The sequence below is a fragment of the Carettochelys insculpta genome, chromosome 4, assembly GCF_033958435.1.
Source record: "Carettochelys insculpta isolate YL-2023 chromosome 4, ASM3395843v1, whole genome shotgun sequence".
In the NCBI taxonomy this organism is placed as follows: Eukaryota; Metazoa; Chordata; order Testudines; family Carettochelyidae; genus Carettochelys; species Carettochelys insculpta.
This window is the reverse complement of record NC_134140.1, coordinates 70458718-70479510: the sequence shown is the minus strand read 5'-3', so window position 1 is coordinate 70479510 and position 20793 is coordinate 70458718. Positions and strand designations below refer to the sequence as shown.

At 43.3% G+C, this 20793-nt stretch overlaps 1 protein-coding gene across 6 annotated transcripts in view; it reads left to right on the top strand.

Moving 5' to 3' along the window:
• PALLD (palladin, cytoskeletal associated protein) overlaps positions 1-20793 on the top strand; it is a 357303-nt gene that overhangs the window by 103032 nt on the left and 233478 nt on the right. The window contains exon 1 of one of the 6 annotated variants that reach the window (XM_074993052.1): positions 85-306. The exons of 4 other annotated variants lie outside the window; for them this stretch is intronic. The gene's annotated coding sequence lies outside the window, so the exon portion shown is untranslated. One more of the 6 variants, XM_074993051.1, reaches the window with a different exon arrangement.

Below are 20793 nucleotides of genomic sequence, written 5' to 3'. Positions count from 1 at the left end.
CTGCAGCCGCCCTCGCCCCGCCCCGCTCTCCCCGGCGCAAGCCAGAGCTCCAGCTGGCCGACCGCCAGGAGACGCGCACTCCGCCGCCGCCTCCCCCCACCCAGTGGGCTTTGTTCGGCGGGATCGCTCAGACCCCGCGAGGGCGTCCCGCCGCCGCCGCCCGTGAGTGGCAGCGATCTTGGCCGCCCGGCGGCTTGAGTGGCCTCGTCTCGCCTCGCCAGGCTGGTTGCTTTCTGCAAGGGCCGAGCTGGAGCGACTCAGGCAGGAGGCAGACACCAGCAGCCTCGGCAGGGCAGGGGCGCGGCGGTGAGTACCAGCGGGACAGACGTACGAAGGAGGCGCGCGAGCGGTTTCATTGCCATTCTCCCATTGCAACGTGTGGCGGCGGGTGCGGCGTCCCAGTGCCTCGGCGCGGAGCTCTGCACCCCTCTGTGCCTGCTCCTTCTCCCTGCCGGAGAGACTGTGTCGCGGGGGGCCGAACTCGGAGCTGGGGCAGATTTCCCCGAGGCTTCGCGACGAGGTGCTGACAAGCTGGGCAGTCGCCATTCGTAAGTAGAACAGAGTCCCTTTTCCTCCAGTCATCCATTGCTGAGGGCAGAGAGCTGCTTGCTTTGTTGTTCGAAGTCAGCGCGAGCAGGGCTCCAGTGGAGCTGTTTGTCTGGCGGTCCCTAACGGGGGAGGGGAGAGACTTGTTTAGGTTAATAGGAGCAAAACTTAAGTGATTGTAAACGGCCTCTGTTCATTCAAACCGGCTGTGCTCATTTTCGGAACCCAGGGAATCTCATTAAACACTTTCTCAGGTCTTGACGTAAAGAGCAATCATTCGGCAAACATTGGTCTTGGGGAAACAAGTGGAAGCCAACAGGCAGTGGAAAGGAATGTGATCTTGGAGACTGTCATTGAGAGGTCAAGGACTGGGTAAAATGGAACTTTAGTTTTCTTCTATACAGACAGTGCCGATACCCTTGTTTTTGTTCACATACTTTTTGTCTCTTAAATTTGCTTCCAGTGAAACACCCATTGGGGTGTTTACCACGATGGGTTTTCCCTTTTCCCTGTGGTCTCTAGAAATATTTTAAACTAACAGTGCTGCAGGATACTGATCCAGCTGCCTCTGCAGATGCCATCTGGCTGTCAACAAGGGACTTAACTCAGGGACCATTTGTCTTAAAGTTACTCAGAGAGGTAGCCATACTAGTCTGTAGCTTCACGAAAAGCAAACAGGCAGTCCTGTAGCACTTTAAAGACTAACAATTTTATTTATTAGGGAATGAGCTTCCATGGGTAAGACCCACTTCACCAGTTTCAGATTTTTTAAAGCTACTGATAAGCAATGCAACCAGCATGCTACTAGCTGTTGTGAAAATTTAGTCAAAGTGATGATGAAGCTGTGAAAGCCAGTAGTTCAACTATGTTATAAAGGTGGGGAAGGGGAGACAAGCTGTGGTGAGAATGCATTCACCATGTAACTGTGTCATAGGGTTATAAACAGGATAGTAAGCAAACCCCAGAAGGGGAACAGATGCTCTACCCTTTCGCCTGACTGTTGCAAGGCTTCAAATAGTGATTCCAAAACACTGAGGTAAATGGCAAAAAGACAACTGTTTGTTTGTGTGTGGTCACAGGTGATAACAGGAATGAATTTAGTCACATACCAAATATAAAGATGCAAATTGATGAGTGTGAAAAATAAGGCAGATGCAGTCAAATACCTGGTTGCTCCAATGATTGCAGCTTTTTGTTTGTTCACTGTCTCAAACTTTCCTTGCACTGCCCTGTTCTAGCTTTTCTTCTTTGTGCTGGGGAAGAATAGTCTGCTTGGGCAACTGTTCCTTGTGGGGAGATGAGTGAATAAAGGTTCTGCTGCCCTGGTCACCTGAGCGGGGATCTGAATTTCCTAATGACACCAGATGGTATTCAGTGATTTATTAATTTTTTAGTGGTATGTTCAAAAGAAGAGTTTTGTCATTGTCCTGGGATTCACATCTCCATTGTATGCTGTTGTTCAGTCTATAAATAGAACAATATTAACTTGTTTGGATTGGGACACCAGAACTATCAAAAATTGCTTTTGGGAGCTTAAATGGGAATGGTGATTTCTAGAGTTGTACTCCCCCTCAAATGGCATCATGTCAAGTTTCATCAGCAATGCTTTGTTTCACAGTTTTGATAGATATTATAATATATCCTTTTCTCATTGAGGGGGTGGGAGCCATCATTTAACCAGGCTCAGATTTGAGAGAAGAGCTTCTCTCTAATCTGCGGTGGGCAAATACCAGGTCATGGGTCAGATCCAGTTCTCCAAAGTTAGCCCCTGGCAGGCTGCCACCACTGTATATACCTGTAGCTGTGAAGGTACAGGCAGTTGCAGCTCCTGTTTGCTGTGGATTGCTGTTGCTGGTCCATGGGAACTGCAGGAATTGGTGTCCCAGACCACACTGTTTCCTGCCACTCCCACATTCATCCACAGCCAATTGGAGTTGCAATTGCCCATATGTGCAGAGATGCATGTAAATACAATGGTAGTGGCCCACAAATGGCTAACCCTGGGGAACTGTCCCCATTTTATTTTCTCTCCCCCGCACAGCTCTAATCCAATCTAAACTAATCTAATTTAATCTAAGATTTCTTTGGTGAGGGACCTAGTGAAAGGCTTTCTGAAAATCCTAGGTACACTACATCCATTTGATCACCCTTATCCTCATGCTTATTGATCCCCTTACAGCATTTTATCAGACTTGTGAACCCAGATTTCTCTTCACAACTGCCGTGTTGACTGTTCCCTAGTAAATCGTGTTCACTTATGTGTCAGAACAAAAATTTCCACCTCTTGTGAGGTGGTAAGTGCCTTTGAGTCTCACTAACTTGAGCCGGACTTGTGGAAGCTCAGCACCGTCCAGGTAGTGCTACTAGTCTCAATGGATTGGGCCTTAATCTGCCTAAAAACTCTTTAAAGGATATTTGGGCTACCAGGATGTGATGGTAGCCCAAAACCCAGGCTGGTTGACTTGACTTAAACCCTTGTACTCTGAGTGGAGCATAGGTCATCTACAAGTCTCCTCCCCTTCACTCTATCTTGAGACAAAACTTCTAGCTGATTCCAGGAGTACTGCAGTTGCTGTCTTTCAATCGTAGTAGATCTTCTCCCCATTGTCCAAGGTCTTCCTCTTCTGCGTTTTCCTTGCGGGTTCTATGTGAGAGCTTGACAGACTATGCTGGATGATGGTTTTCTGAGAGTGTGGCCTGGCTATCCCCACTTTCTTCTCTTGATTTGAATGTCAGTCAAGTGGTTCTTGTCCTGCTCTGTTCCAAAGCTCCTCATTTGTGACAGTCTTGCCATTTGGTGTGACGGATATACCTCAGGCATCTGTTTATGACATCTGTGCCAAAAATGATGGCATCCACAACCCGGACTACAGTACAGTATAAATGTGAAAGCAGAATTTGATTTACTGTTCTAATGTGACAAGTATCAGGGAGGTGGTTGTCTTAGTTGCTGTCTTCGAGAACAAGCAGTCCTGTGGCACCTTATAGATTAACACGTATTTTGGAGCGTAAGCTTTCATGGGTAAAGACCCACTTCGGCAGATGCTTGGGTGGGGGTGGGAGAGTTCAGAGGAACTCTGAGCTCTGAAACCCACCCCCCCCATGCATCTGACAAAGCGGGTCTTTACCCACAAAAGCCTCTGTTCTGATGTGGTTATTCTGACATTGTATATTGATTGGCTGCTGTGAATGCGGCTGTGCTTACGGATACGATAGGTTTCTGTGAATACAATTAAACGTGTATCTGCCAGAAGCTTGTGGTATCTGTGTGCCTCGGTAAGAAAACCTGCTCTTTGGCTTTATATGCCCACTGTGGTTTGTGGTACGTTGCATTGACTTATTCTGCAGAAGTTGCATTTTTTTTTTCTGAATGATTAAACTATGATGTCATTTTCTGTCTTCTAGGCTTTAAGACCTTTACAAATTTTTCTGTGGACAGAGCTCTTTAACATTGAAAGTGTAAAATGCCCTGAAGTCCACTTCTGAGCGACTCTGTCTACTCAAGCACATTCCAGTGTCACCCCATTCATTTGTGGTCAGAATGATTCAGATCTGGGTAAAGATGATTTAAAAGAGAGGTTATGGGTATACTGCAATGTACACTTAGGAAAATAAAAGTTGTGCATGTGTTTGTTAGCAGTCTTATTGAGAGCACATGCTTTCAGTTTTTTAACATGGAAATCGCCTGACTGGGTTTATTCAAACAACTTTTTTTCTTTATAATTGCTTGGAGGCTGAGAGTTGGAATTGTGGCATTAATGATCAGATCAAGCTAAAATCCAATTGTCGTTAAGGCTTTCCACATAAAAGGACAGGGAGGTTCTTTGGAGGACTTCACAGAGCACATAAAAAGATACCTTGCCCCAGCATGAGGGCGACAAAAATGTAATGGGGAATCTTTTGACATAATAGGGGAACAGGAGGCTTAGTTTAACAATCAACAAATCAATAGACTAGAAGCTCTGCCTAAGCATCATATTGTAGCATCCTCTTCCCAACAAAGACTCCAGACCTGAGAGGATGTTGTCTACCTTGATTATGTACAAGAGTCAGCATTTTTGGCTATCTTGGGGAAGCAAAATATCTTGATAAATTAATTAAAGGATATTTTTAAAATAGCTACATTATAAGTCACATACTTATTCCCTTATTTATACATATCACACATAAAACAAATAACAGATGCATTCTTTTTGTTTATCTTAACATGTCAGAATGAACTACCACTTGTCATTTATGTTCACTGAAGGGTCACCATGAAATTATAAGGCAGAAATAGTAGTGTTGCTATACATATTTGTCTGACTTTTTCAGGATTTCTCCTTTTTTTTCTGTCCACCAATCTCAACTCTTTTTGTATGCCATTTGGGAGGAGTTCTTTGCTTAAAAGATCTCTCACATTCCCCAGTTCTCTCAGGTCAACCTTTCACTTTAGATATCCCTATGCTTCATTACTCCTGTTGAAGCCATTCCTAATTCTGACTCTCTTATGACCTTTGCCTGCGGATGAAGACATTTCTTCTCGGTAAAACTCATCCGTGTTTCAAATATAACAGTACATTTTAAAATAAAGAGAAACTGCAGTCCAGAATACCTTGTCTGCCTGCCCATAGATTAGAGCCATTTCTACAGATCAATAGCATTTTCAGTACAGGCTGACAGTTATATAGTACAGAGGTCCAAAAAAAAAAGTGCAGTAAAAACTGATAAATCAAATATGTAGGACTGAAGGAGCGGGGTGAGAGGTAGGGGGATGTTAGGTTAGGACATTGTCTATAGGAGAGTACAGGGCCTGCCAGAGTGTAGATTGTCATTAGCAATCACAGGTGACACCACAGTAATGCTAATCCTGGAGCTTTGCCTTGAAACAAACCCCACTGCCAACTTTGTTCATGTGTTTATTCTGGGGATGCCATCACTGGACCTAACCACGTTAATTGCAAGATCAGGGACTTGTTCTCCTGTACCTCAGCTAATGTTATATATGCTATCATGTGCCAGTAATGTCCTTCTACAATGTACATTGGACAAAGTGGGTAAACACTTTGCCACAGAATGAATGAACACAGAGCAGACATCAGGAATCTCAGGACACACAAGCCTGTCAGTGAGCATTTCAGTGCAGTGGGCCATTCTGTTAAAGACCTGAGAATATGCATCCTACAACAAAGAGACTTTAAAAACAGATTACGTAGGGAGATTTGTGAACTGGGGTTCATATTCAGATTCAACACACTAACACCTGGTATGAACAAAGACAGCAGTTATCTCACACATTACAAGGACTGTTTGTTTGTTTCCCTACCTTTTGATGTCTGTAATTACCTTAGGCAAGACACTTATCCCCTATCCCTCACCCCCCTCTTTCAGCCCTATGTATTTGATTTGTCAGTTTTTATTGCAAGTTTTTTGGACTTCTGTACAGTATAACTGTCAGCCTGTACTGGAAATGCTATTGATCTGAAGAAGTGGGTCTGTCCCACAAAAGCTCATCACCTAATAAATCATTTTGTTAGTTTTTAAGGTGCTACATGATGGTGTTTTGTTTTGTTAGAATACAGACTAACACAGTTACCTCTCTGTTACGGCCCATAGATTGCGAACTTTGTCATTCATTTCCCCCTCATGAAGGTTTGGAAGCCACCAAGCACATTGATTATGCTACAGTAAACAAATGTTAGACTGCTTTTTTTAAATAAAATGTTTTCTGGGTGTTAAATTTTGAAACTTGCTTCTGTTTCAAATTTCATTGGTCTGTATGGAAGATGGTAGAAAATCAACTTAGAGAGGAATCCCTAGAGAAAGCAATTGCCACTTGAGTTTTGCTGGGAACAAAATGTAGGTGCTCTCATGTTACCCAGTAGCAAAACCAATAATCAGCAGTTATACTATTTCTTTCTCCCCACCCCCCCTTGGAAAATTAGTTTGAGGTGTTCTGTTAATAATTGACTATTTAGATCAGCAGTGCTGAAAGAGTTGGGGAGCACTGATTGTAAATATGTGCACAAATTTTCAATAATACACTCTGAACAGTACTATATCCAAACTTTTTTTTTTGTGTTTGTGGGGCTTGTTTGGTTTTTTTTTTTGTTTTTTTTTTTGTCTCCCTCCCCTATCAGTTATTTGTGAACACTCTTCAGGACACAGGTGAACTTTGTTCTTAACTTATAAAAGACCAAAGAAAACATCAGTCTTACTCTATGAATCAGAATCTAAGAAATTAACTTCTGCTACACATAAACTACACTGTTTAAAACTTAATTGTAGTTTATTGTAAATATGAAGTTCGTGATACATAAGTGGAATTAATTAGTGCCTTCTAATATCCAGTAAACATTAACCAAAACTTTGGAAATGTCACCGGGCACTTAACTTTAGAATCTGAACAATCACACAATTCCACTCTATTAAAACATGGTTTAATAAGTCAGCCTGAGCTGACTTGTTTGTAGATTTCCATATGAAAATATAATTATAAGGTTATACCTATACAGTAGGTGTAGCAATGTAATGCTTATTTTTAAGAACAAGGAAGTGCAGGTATTTACACGTCCAATACTATGTGGCCTTACCACTCCACAATTCTATAATACATCATCTTCCACTTGAGATCATTACAAACGTCCAACTATTAATTATCAGAGCATTTATATTAGGTAAGTTTTCTAACCGTCTTGCACCTAGATAAATGGGGACAGAGCATTGACTTATTCTGCAGAAGCTGCATTTTCAAGTCACAAGTGACTTGAGCAAGGGTAAATAATAAATCCGTGGCAGAGACGGAAACAGAAGTCAACAGTCCTGACCCCTGCACAAACTACTGAAGTGTGCTTATTCTTTAGGACTGCTTTATTTACAATTGTTCTCTGTCTCCAATGTGAAATAAATTATATTTATCTGGTCTCTTGGAAGAAATACTACTTTTTGTAAACACAAATATTACCTCTGGGAGGAAGTATGATGCAGGGATTATAAATAGGAATTTGAGGCCAAATCCACAAAGAGACATGCGAGTCTAGCCACCTAGTTGAATTCACAAACTCTGATTCAGGCCAAGTCTACACTAGAACAGAAAGTTGATTTTTAAGGCACTTAGCTTTATTTTACAATGTGATTGTCTTCATAGGTCGAATTTAAGGAGCGCTAAGGTCAACATTTCTGCATCGACCATCTGATGCAACGTAACACCAAGTTTGAATTTAAAAGGTCACATAAATGCTAGTGTGGAAACAGCGTTTCTTTAAATCAGTTTTATTGTCTTCCAGAGGTATCCCACAATGCCCAGAATGCATATGTCCAGTTGGCTTTCACCTCCCCTGCTCTCCAGGCATGGAGGAAGTCGGGTTACAGGAAGCCTGGCATTTTGAATTCATTTCTGTATGCTTAGCATGGCGATCACATCTAATCATGAAGGAGAGCCCCAGCATGAAGCCTCAGGGGAGCCAGGGTCTTAGTTCACTTGGCGGGCCAGCCCCTGCCCCATCACACCATGTGGCGGCTTGGCTGAGGGAAACAGACAGCGGCACATCAGACAGCAGGGTGGTATGTCCTGTCTTGCATGGCGTGCAGGCTTCTCCACTGCATAGGGTGTAGCAGGAAAGGCCAAGAAACTTTTTTTTTCTGTGCTTCACATTTATGTGGGGCACCCCCCTCCCCCAGGCACTATGCAGTTGGGGTTCTAGCCTCCACCAAACCACGTGGCTAGCCCCACCAGGTGCCATGCGGCTGGCGTGCCAGCCCCCACCCCACCACAGCACGTGGCGGCTGGGCTGTGGGGCTTGTGCTTGCAGACAGCAGCATGTCCTGCCTTGTATGGAGTCAAGGCTGCTTCTCTGCACAGGATTTAGCAAGAGAGGCTGCGAATCTTCTTATCTACACTTCACATTTGTCTGGGGTATCCCCCTCCCCCACAGCCACCATGCAGCTGGTGGGCTAGCACCCACCCCATCGCACCACATGGCTAGGCCCCATCTCACCATGCCATGTGCTGGCTGTGCAGTGTGGCCCATGCTTCCAGACAGCAGCATGTCCTGGCCTGCATGGGGTGGAGGCTTCTGCGCTTCACATTTTCCAGGGGTTCACTAGGTGCTGGGGGGACGGCTCACCCTGTGGCAAAGATTTTCAGGGTCTGTCTGGCCCCACAAGGCAGCATGCACTGGGGGGATGGCTTCTTTGGTAGCAAGCATTTTTGGGGTATGGTGTGTGTGTGGGGGGGGGATCTGGCTGGCCCACCGTGAGGCAACATACACTAGGGGGATGGCTCCTCCGTTGGGAAATATTTTCAGGGGCTGGTGCCAGAAGGTGTGTGTTGCTTCCCTGTGGCAAAGATTTTCAGGGGCTGTCTGGTTCCCCTGAAGCAATGTGCATGGGGGGTGGAGGGTGACTAATAAGAAACCAGGTGACTATGCTACATCAACAGTAATTTAAATGTTGATTAGGCTAGAGAGAGAGCGAGAGAGCACACAACTGCAGAAATGTTCAGATTGTCATAAGATGCAGGAAGGAATTGGACTGGGGTCTCCCATGTCCCTGCTAAATGCCCTAACGACAGGGCTGACGAGAGAGTGCCCTTTGCTAGGCCACTGGCAGTTTTGTGTAGAATCAGGCTTGCTGAAAGCATGCTACCGAGCTGAGCCCACAATGTCTTTCTTCACTTGGTTTAAGAATCCCTCTCGGGCTTGGGCACTTGAGAGCCTGGAATAAGGCATTGTGTATTCAGTGATGTATGCTCAGAAGCTGAGGCTCTCGGGGGACTTTAACATATGGACTCTTAAGCTCTGGAGAATTTTAGGCACCTGAAGGTTTAGATAGCATCTTAGCAGAGGGTCTGGGGATCTCAGGTGTGAATGAAAACAGCAATCCTTCGGTGGACCTGAGCCTAGGACTTCAGATTTCTAGGTTCTAAGCTCAGCTCTGCTACAGTTTACTTTACTTCTCTCTACTCATTTTGCGCCTGAGTTAAGTGTTTCCTCAGGAAACTTATTTTAAAAACCACTTGAAATACACAGGTGAAAGCAGTTATATAGAACAAGGGCAAAGTAGCATTCTTACAACATTTCAGCAATTCAGACCAATTTTGACTAACTCCTATCTTTATTACTGATTTTTATTTTATCATTGTTCTATTTGAACTTAATCTGCAGAGTATGCATATCTGTCAAATAATTATGTCATGAGCCTAAAAGCGTCAGTATTGTTGGTCTACTGTGTTTTTGTTTTTCTGATCTGTCTTACTGAAGGACTCAGAAACCTTAAGGTTATTGTCATTGTCTATAGGCCTAGCATCTCCCATCTATTATTGACTCACCACAAGATACAACTGCATATGCTGCTGCTCTCCAAGTCTTGGACAATCACTGTGACGCTCTACTAAATGTTGTTTCTGAACACTTCAATTTAGGTTCCCATGTACAGGTGCATTACATGTCGTCTTACCACGAGGTGACCGCACTATAGTGTTAACTATAGATTTGCCAGTTTCACAGTTGAAAATATTCAGAGATCACATTCTCATGAAGCTGACCAGTTCTGAGATCCATGAATGACTCCTCATGATAAAAGGCCTGACCTTGGCTAAACACAGAAAATGCCCAGTTAGTGCAAAGTGTCATCAGCTGGATTAAATCACTTTTCAGAACATCAGATGTCTCTCCACTTGCAGAGGTTACTGCAGACCAATATAAGACTGCAATCCTCAGAGCTCCTAAATCTATATTCACTGTGGCTTATCCTTCCCTGGCCACAGCACTGATGTCAGTGCTACAGGTGCAGCAGAAGGCAGGTCACAAAGCAGACTTCCAATGATGTCTCACCAAGAAATCTGCTTGTGAGAAATGCAACAAAATAGGACATTTTGATTAAAGAATCTGTAAGTCTGATGTCAGTGGGGTATCCTAAGTTTTCACTGGTAATGATGATAGGCACTGAATCCCAGTGCTGTCCTCAGTATGGCAGGAGGTCACCACATCACTGCACACTGCCAAGAGCAAGACAGTAACTGTGAAAAGAGGATATTAGTGATTATGGTTCACAGAATCATAGGGCTGGAGGGGACCTCAGGAGGTCATCTAGTCCAGCCCCCTGCTTCAAGCAGAATCAACCCCAACTAAGTCACGCCAGCCAGGACCTTGTCAAGCCAGGACTTAAAAACCTCTAAGAGGTATGGGGGCAGCTAGAGGGGCCTCAGGTGTAGCCCCAGTGAGGTGCGGGCTGCTGTGGCCTATTGAGGTGGAGGAGGGCCACTCATGTGGCCCATCCATTATTCGCAGTTGCCCACCCCAGGTCAGAGCTATACATGGAAGACATTGACCATTTGGAGAGCAGTCCATTAGGTAAAGATATGCCTTAATAATGGTAGAATATCATTGTAAGAAGCCAGAAGTTATGTTCAGTGTAAAGGTTGCCACTGAAATAGTGAGCAAGTTAATTGTTCTTATCCTGAGAAGATTTATCCAGGAATTAGCTGTGGACCATGGAAGGCAATTTACATCTTCTGATATGCAACACTACTTAGGAAGCAACAGGAACAAGTGCAAAATGACTTCTTTGTACTATCCAAGACCTGATCGCAAATTGAGAGAACAAATAGGCAAATTAAAGTTTGTTCAACCCTCCCTTAAACAGTTTCACTGTAAATATTTCAATATTACATGTATTTTAAAAAGAGAATTCAATGCCAGTGACCTAGTATAGTTCACAAATAATGCTATAATTTTTTTTTCTGACTGTAGGGATAGGGGGAATCCATTGAAGAGACAGATTTTAGTTTTCTTCCCCAGAGATTTTGCTTTAAGGAGAGGACAGAATTTGATAAGACACATTGTAACTTCAAAAAAAAATTCAAGTTAGATCCATTATAATCAGTGACTATTCAATTTGTCTTTGTTTATATGGTTTTAGGCCTACAGCATAAAAGATGGGAGAAAAGAGTAAAAATAAATAGAAGTCAAAAATCACAGTGGGCTTAGAAAGACAAAGTTTACGTGGTGAATAATAATAGACTAAAGAGCTCAGAATTTTCTATGGCTAATCATGAGACTTTAAGGTATTTCTGCAGAGAAGTTTGAAAGCTATTTGACAAATTTTCACAATGTATTGGGCGTATTAGCAACACTTCGTAAAGTTCAGATTTCATTCACTAAATGAGCTAACATCAGGGAATTGGCAGTTTTTCAAATTAAGACTTTGGGCAGATTCTGAAAGGTATTTAACTGACCTGTCATCTCTACATATGTGTTGAAATCTTTTATCTTTCACAAGTGAAAAACAATTTTTCCTCCTAATCCGTATTAAACACTTGTCAGTGGCAAACAATTTGCCATGCATCCATCTTTCATCGAGAAAAGTAGAAAACGTAGAGCATACAGGTACAGTAAGCTAGGTTTCTTGTGCTAGTCATTACCTGTATGGGAAGTCTGAAGATTCACTTAAATTAGTATAGGCTCCAACCTATTGCCCAAAACATACTTAGCCTTTAAGGTCTTTGAAGCAGTGAACATCTTTTCTTTGTGGTTGTCTACTCATTGAGGCCCTGATAGGAACCCTTTGGTGCTACATGAACAATATTTCTCACTTTTGGAAACATTAAACTTACATGCAGAATAAGTAGAAAAATAATCTTTGTTAATTAAAAACTAGAGATGGATCCAAACCAATCTCCTGATCAGTGCACCACTGACCTTTTGGGTGGAGGGTAGTAATGGTGGGCAAACTTAAAAATCCAGATATATATTTTGTGACTTGAGCATCTCTAGTACAATTGCAATGAGATTTTTTTTAAAAAAAGGCATTTTGCTACACTTATTGGAGATTAAAATCTGTCTCTTAAGTAAAGTAAGATTGTTCCATTTAAGCTTTCCCTATTAAATATTCAGTCATCACTGTGGCTACTACCTAATTTCCCACAGCTGTCAGTGTTGGTAGAGCAGGTCCATCTCGGGTCAAAATTGCACTGTGTGAAAGAAACAATTTCAAAATTAACAGAATGGATTAGATTTTTCCCATAGATATTGAGTTAGGTGGCAAATGTGATCTGGCCATCTCTCCATCATGACAGACCAAATATGCCACTCTAGGCAGCTTCCTAGTTCACTTTACAGCTACAACATCCCCAGGCTATCCATGTATAATTCCTTTCTCCTTCCTACAGAATCACCAAAAGCTATTTGCTCAACCTGCCAGTCTTATATTTAAATATATTACTAAATGTTGATTTTTTTTTCCAACATTGCTTGCCTCTACTATTTAGAATCGGAGGGCTTATCTACATGCTGTGCACCAACTCTTCAATCCAGGGTGTGAATTTTAGCACTCTGACTTGCTGCACCCTAACTTCCCAGGGGATCCTGCTGTAGTGTAATAAAGTTCTGTAGTGTGCTTTGACTTCTTCCCATTTCAAATGTCAACACAAATTTCTAATGCATTGTGGCAGGAACCACATAATAAGTTATTGTGAGACATGTTAGTGCACTGTAGATTCCCACCTTGGCTTGGGGCCAATTACTTGTAATATGGACAATACTCACCATATCGATCTATCAATCGATCTATCTAAACCATTGTATTTTTGCTATAATGAAGCTGAGTTATGAAAAGGTTTTGTACAATTTGGTAATGTTTACACTAGTGTTTGCTGATGGGTTTTCTTTTTCTTCTCATGGATCTGCATAGGGTGACCATCCGTCCTGTATTAGGCAGGACAGTCCCATATTTGGGATGCCAAAAAGGTATCTCTACTTATTTTTTGAAAGGGACTAATTGACCTCTATTTGGGCCCTCTCCCCTGCTGACCTCTCTTACTAGCAGCTGCAGAAACACAGCTGCTAGTGGGAGTCACTTCCCCGAGCCTCAGGGAAGTGGGGGAGCATGGGAGGCTGCTTCCCCGGGGCTCCCACAGGGTGGTGGGGGCTGCTTCTTTCCTGGGGCTCCAGCAGAGCGCTGGGGGCTGCTGCTTCCCCAGTCTCCTGGGAAGCGCCGGTGGCTACTGCCTCCTTCTTGGCTCCCTGGGGCTTGGTGGAGCTGGGAGGAGCCGTTCCTCCCCTCCATATCTCCCTGTTTCCTATTTGAGACAGGGAGATATGGTCACCCTAGTTTTGGGGCAGTGCAAGAATTACCATAATGAGAAAAGACTTAAGCTTATGGAAAGCAGTTCATGACTCAACAAAAGAAAATTGTGTTCAACTTTAACTGAAACGGTTATGAAGAACATCAAAGTCATATGCCACTATCTCAACCCCAACAGTAATTAAAAACTATATTAATTACAACTTTTGTTGCCTAGAGGTCTGTGGCGTGGATTCAGCAATGCTTTGGCTGCCTGTGTTAAGATAATAGGCAGGGCTCTGACTGAATTTGTGTAATGATGCAGTATTATTTCTGTGGTTGTGTGTGCAGTATGCAAGTAATTTTAATAATTAATGGTTTAAGTGCATTCTGATGCTGGTGAGGAACTGCCAGTTGATTAACTGCTGCTTTGGAAGATGATATTCTAAAGCTACGTCTACATTACACGACAAATTTGACTTTATTAAAATGAATTTTTGACCCTGGGTTTTATAAATTTGAATTTAAGCATTCTCACCTTCTCACAGGCTTCCCAGAAATTCAACTTGTTGCTGCCACACGCAAGTTGCCAAACATCAACTGTTGCAGCAGTGTATTGTAGGAGCCTATCCCACACCCGTTCCCTGAGTCCTGTAGCATTCTGGGTATTTTCACTGGTGCAGCATGGGGGAAAATAATGACCCACAAGTGGCTGGGGGTATCAGATGACATCTTCCCAGATTTCATTTCCTACATTCCTCTGCCATGTTAAGCAAACATCCCTTTTTCCCTGGAGGAATCTTGCTTGTGTAAGTGATTTGTTTTTTATAAGTGGGGTGGGGGAGGAAGGGATAACAAAGAGATTAGAGCATTTGCCTGCTTGAACCCAGGCTCAATGCCTTCATAAGAAGGTATTCCCATTCCAGATCAGTGATCTGGAATGGATTAACCCGTAACTCTGAAAAGAAATTCTGATCCAAAGCCCATGGTAATCAGTGGGAATCTTTTCAATGACTTCCGTGACCTTTGGATCAAGCCCATACCAAGGTATTGCTCTATCACATTTTTTTCTTGGTGCTCCATAATCTAGAAATGTATGTCTAAGTACACATAGTTTTTACACTGCAAATGGCTCATTAAACCACTTATGGTTTCTTTGGTCTCTCCAAGCCTTACTTGGCTATCTGTGTTAATTCTAGAGCTAACACATTGACTTCAGTGGCCTTTGGGTCAAACCCATTCTGAGGTATTACTCTGTTGCATTTAGTTCTTGGTGCTCTGTAATCTAGAAATGTATTACACTGAATGTCTGCCCTCTCAATGGCACTTCCCATGCCCACCATGGTGGAAGCCCCTGAATATCTTAGCTGCTAGGGGAGACACCCCCACCCAGTGGCAGCAAGCCCCCAAATATCTTTGCCACTGGGAGAGACTTCCCCCTCGGCGGCAACAAGCCCCTGAAAACCTTTCCTGCGCTTGGAGCCCTAACCACGCTCAATCCAGGACATTGTGCTGCCTGGCAGCATGGTGAGCTCTGGGTCGGGGGGTACCCACATGATGTGGCTGAGTGTGGAAAAGACCCTGACTGCATGGCACCTGTGGTGGAGGGAGGGGGGTTCATGCACAGATATAAACCATTGAGAGGAAGTTTCTTGGTCTCTTATGCAAACGCATTCCCCACAACAGCCTTGCTGGAGTGTGGTGTGGTGGGGCAGTGGCTGGTATCAGGCAGTGCAGAAAAAATATGAAGTGTAGAGGCAGAACCACAAACTCCGTGCTGGGGCTATTTGTAATGGGTAGGTGTGCTCACAGCACTAATAGTGAAGAAAGAAAGACATTTCTCAGGCTCTCATACAAACATGACCCGACAGACGTAGGCTCCCTTGCCTCAATGTGAAATTCATGGTGTTCTAGTTACCTAATTCTTGCGCATGCAAGAGCAGTGGCCAGAGTGGAGCACTGAGGTGCATTGTGGGTTACATAGGGGACAGCTCTGGAGGCTAATAAATTTGATTTTTAAGACATGGCGCTTCCACACTGGCCTTTAATTGAACTTCTGAATTCGAGCTTCATACTACACCCATCAGGTACCAAGGATATTGTGATATCAATATTAGTGCTCCCTAAGTCGAGCTAATGGTATTTACAGTGAAGACAGTCACATGGTAATATTGTGTTAACTGCCTTTAAATTCAATTTATCTCGTAGTGTACACGCAGTCTAAGAACGCAGTAGTGTGTTTGTGTTCTAATCTCCAGTGTGCTTGTTCACTTGATCCTGGTATTCTTTGGAGAAGGGAAGCTGTTCGTTGTGGTGTGGCTTCTTGGACTGAATTTAACTGAGCATTTTCTATTGCAGTCTTAGGCTATGTCTACACTAGAGCATAAAGTAAATTTTGAGAGAGTTAGGTCAATTTTTATAATGTATCTATCTTCACTACAAATACAATTGTCAATTTTAAGGAGTCCTAAGGCTGACTTTTCTACTCCAGCTTTTTCACAAGGAGTAACACCAAATTTTGAATTTACAAGGTCAGCTTAATTCTAGTGTGGGCACAAGGTTATATAATTCAATTTTATTGGCCTCCAGAAGTGCCCCCCAATGCCTCCAGTGTGTCTGTTCTGACCATTGCTTTCACTTCCGCTGATCTCTAGGTGAGCAGCTAGTGGGAAACAGGAAGCAGGAATCAAGCCTGGGCTCTCTGGATGCCCCCTGCCACACCACATGGCTGGCGGGCTCTCCCTTGGCCCCTGCACCATGCAGCTGCCCGCACCATGAGGCTGCCAGGTCAAAATGAAATGAATCAAAATAAGTCTCAAAATGAAGTATTTCAACAACACCAAAACACAGCTTTTCAATAGCTCTAAATGGAAACTTTTCAGATTTTTATTTCTGTATTTTACATTTCTCAGGACTGGCCTGTTAGCCTTGTAACAGCATGCCTCAGGGCAGGCTGTAGAAAAGTGGCACAAAAATATATGTGGCAGTTTATTTCCAATGGGATTGAGGACAGTGCACCCTGAGGTGACATCAGACTCCCACAACCACTTGCAACACATTTTTTTTTTTTCCCCTGACACATTGGCATAGGAACTCAGAATGCAGAGGGGATACAGGCACTGTGGGATAGTTCCCACAATGCACTGCTGACAGTCAAACTTAGCAAATGTAATGGAGGCACACTATGTTGACTTTCTAAACATGCGGACACTCTTGCCATCGACTTCATACAATCTAGTGGTATAAAGTCAACTTTAATAAATTGGCTTTATTTCCTTGTGTAGACATAGCCTTACTTAAAGCTGAGAAAACTGCTGACACATCCTTACTTTGTGCTGAGTTGTCTTGCATAGCTATCTGAGTAGAATACCTCAGTCATTAAAATTATGTGACTATCTACTGAACTGGCTTTGGAAGAAATCTGTAAATGGATATGTATATTTCCGCTGAAGCAACAGCATCAGGATACCAGTACTTTTCACTGTACACAAGTAAAAACTTTACCCTGCAGGATTTCTTTTCATGTTAAATACCTAGGCCTCATTTTTCACTCCTTTTTAATGTAGTTCCTGATGTTCAAACCTGTCATCTTGTTAGATACATATAAAATCACTTGGATATGTACATGCTATAAGGTAGTTAACCATCTTCCGTAAATTATTCTCCTCAATAAAAGGGTGGAGATTTTAAATTCTCTCATCTTTGTGAACATGATAGAAATATCTGCCAGTATTAGTCCTAATCCTTGATGGTTCGGAGTGTATTTGTCACAGTATAGGTAACCCAAAGTGTTCAAAAATTACTTAGGTCCAAAAAATAGGTTGTCTTAAAATGTTAAATTATTTAAATGATACATATTGTCATCTTTTTATCTGGTTCTGGGGTTTGAGTCTCTAAGGTTCAAGTTTTCAACTTTTCACCTTGAAAGCCAGAAAATTTGATTTTTTTTTTTTTTTTTTTAAAAAGGAAAACTGAGTTTGTCACCTAACTAATGAGACAGAGCTGGGACTTCAGGAACCATGCCCAATGTCTAAAGAATCACAGTACAATTTTGAGTGTGGGCAACACGGTCACAGTAATTTTTAGAAAGCATTGCTTTCATCTGACATTAAGCAAAGATAGCTCAGTGGTTTGAGCATTGGCCTGCTAAACCCAGGGTTATGAGCTCAATCCTTGAAGAGGCCATGTAGGGATTGGGGTAAATAGATGTCAGGGATGGTGTTTGGTCCTGCTAAGAGGGCAGGGGACTGGACTAGGTGACCTCCCGAGGTCCCATCCAGCTCTAGGAGATGTGTATCTCCAATTATATATAAGGATCCCTGTTATATAGGGTGACCGTATCTCCCTGCCCCACATATGGGACAGGGAGATTTGTGGGGGAGAGGCAGCTCCTCCGGGCTCCACCAAGACCTGGGGAGGCGGCAAGGAGGCATCAGCCTCCAGCCCTCCCTGGGAGCCCTGGAGAAGCAGCAGCTGACAGCACTCTCTGGGAACCTTGGGGAAGCAGCAGTCCCTGGCCCTCCTCAGGTGCCCCTTGGCAGGGATGCTTCCCCCACTTCCTCAAGGCTTAGAGAAGCAACCTAGTGCTCTCCAGCCTGGGCAGCTGCAGGCTGAAAAGGTCAGTATGGGGAGGGCCCAAATACAGGACAATTAGTCCCTTTTAAAAAAATAAGTAGGGGTGCCTTTTTTGTTGTCCCAAATATGGGACCATCCTGCCAAATATGGGACGAGTGGTCACGTTCCTGTTACAATAAAACAATATTGTGTCTTGATGATGATCTTTAGAGTATTTCTATCTATAAAACTTGAATTCTTTTGTGTCATAATGCAGGAATTATCTATAAAGGTATTCCCCATACATATACATATCTTCATAGAACTGGAAGGGACCTTGAAAGATCATCAAGTCCAGTCCTGTGCCCTCCTGGCAGGACCAAGCACTGCAGGCAGTTTTTTTTTTTTTTTTAATTTACTTGCCCCAGACCCTAAGTGGCCTCCTCAAGCATTGACCTCACAACCCTGTGTTTAGCAAGCCAATGCTCAAACAATGCTTCAGTGCAGAGTTTCCACTTAGAACTTTCTTCAGCCTTTTCTTTCTAGCTTCCTAAATTTGATTTAAAGGAACAAATCTTTGAGGTTCCTTTTCTGTGGCTGCCCTAAATGGAGAGTAGAACACACTAATGAGTATTTTACAGGACTGGGCTGTTTAAAACTAAATTGAATGGTACCACAGTTTTGAGAGTAACTACCATTGGCCCCCTTCCTCTTCTGACCTCTGTGTAGTTGGCCATGACTCACTCCTATGTAACAAAGCTGATGATAATGCGGATTTTTAATGCTATGTAACTCTATCCTTTCTACTTTTCTACCTTTTATTTTTAAAATACTTTAACCCCTTGCAGATGTCCTCCCAAAGGAGAGAAAAAAAAACTCTTCAGAAAGAAAATAACATTTGGCAGTTATGCATGATGATTTTTTTCAAATTGACAGAATAATTGCAGAAAACTAGTTTTGAAAACCTTCTATGGCCAAAGAAAGTATAGAGTTATCATGTAGAGTTATATTAAGTTGGAGCTGTACTTAAGCTGCACAGGATATGTTTCACTCCGATTTAGAGCATAAGAACACTAATCCCACAAGACTTAATAGAGTTTCAGGTTTGAAAAATGTTCTGTGGTTCATTTTTAAGCCTGCTGCAATTGTCCTCATTGCATTTTTGCTTTCCCCCTCCCCTTCCATTTTATTCCCAGTCTCTCCATTTCCATTTCGGAGACAGTAGCAACCAGTGGTCCCATAGTGCAAAAAAATTTGTACATCCCACGGTCCGATGCCTATTCATCCAAATGTGCTGGCTTTTAAGAGGGCAAAATACCTTCATGATTGATCAATAATATGTTATTTAGTTTCAGAATCCCAGCTCCCATAAACAGTAGTGCACAACTGGCCAGGTACCCAATGGAAGGGAGTGATGCAGTCCTCTGAACCCAGAACTGAAACTAGTCACTTAAGTATGCGGGGTTATAACTTTATTTGTGTCCCCTACCAGAGGCACTGTGGGGAGGAGCAGGGGGCATGTGGGGTCATATCCTCTTCTCCCCTCCTGCAGTTGCTGCCCACATTGGGCTCTGTGCTGCTGGGACCAGTATGCAGTCGTTGCCATTGGTGAGCTCAGCTGAGCCCTGCCATGGTCTGTTTTTCTACCGCTGTGGCTTTGCATTTTTGATTGCAGCCCCACTTGCCCTGCAAGACTTCTACCATGATTAAGCCCCCTGATTGGAGCTAGGATAACACATTTGATGGCCCAGTGGTCCGTTTCAGTGGGGCAAATGTAGGGCAACCATATCTCTCTGTCTCACCAAATACGGGACGGATGGTCGCTGAGAGCAAATGGTGTGTGCTGAGCATTCCAGTACAGAAACTGTGCCCAGAAGAGGGAATAAGTGACACGGTAGAAAAGGGGGAAAAAAAAACCGAAATAGATTGGAATGAAACATGTAGTACAGTATCTGTAAGGTATCATTCCTAGCAAGAATGCTGCTGGGTTTGCTGGACAGTAATGTACCTTGGTTGTTTACAGTATTGCCAACTCTAACAGCTGGAAAGCATGAGGTTAAACCAACCTGATTACAGAATGAGCCCCACCTGAGATTCAGGCCCTATAAAGAGCAGATGGCCATCTTGTTGGAGGGAAGAGCATGAACTTGCAGCTAAGTCTGTAGACATCCTGCAGAGAGAGAGAAAGAAAGCTTCTTCAGGGTCCGGATGCAGTAAGGGGAAAGCTCACCACAAAAGGAAGCTGCAGGGAAGAGAGTGAGGAAGAATAGCTCTCCTGGCAGGGAGGCCTGGGAGAGAGCCTGAGCCTAAGCAACGAAGAGATGAACTTGAGAAGAAAAGTAGGATGTGGCCCAGGGAAAACTGCAGCACAGTTAAAGGAGCAGTCTTAGCTGTTCAGTACAGGATCCTGGGCCAGAACCCAGAGTAAAGACGGAGCTGGGTTCCCCTGCCTGGCCCAAGGAGGGGCAGAATCCCATTGTGCTGTGTGAAGCCCAGCAAAGGGACAGCAACCTGAAACTGACTGAGGAAGAGCCCCTTGAGAGAGGAATTATTTATTTTTGTTTCTGTTTAAATCCTATTTTGGACTTCAGGACAGGACAGTAATTGTCTGTCTTAGTCCTAGTACAGCTCTCCAAACCTATTGTCAGTCCC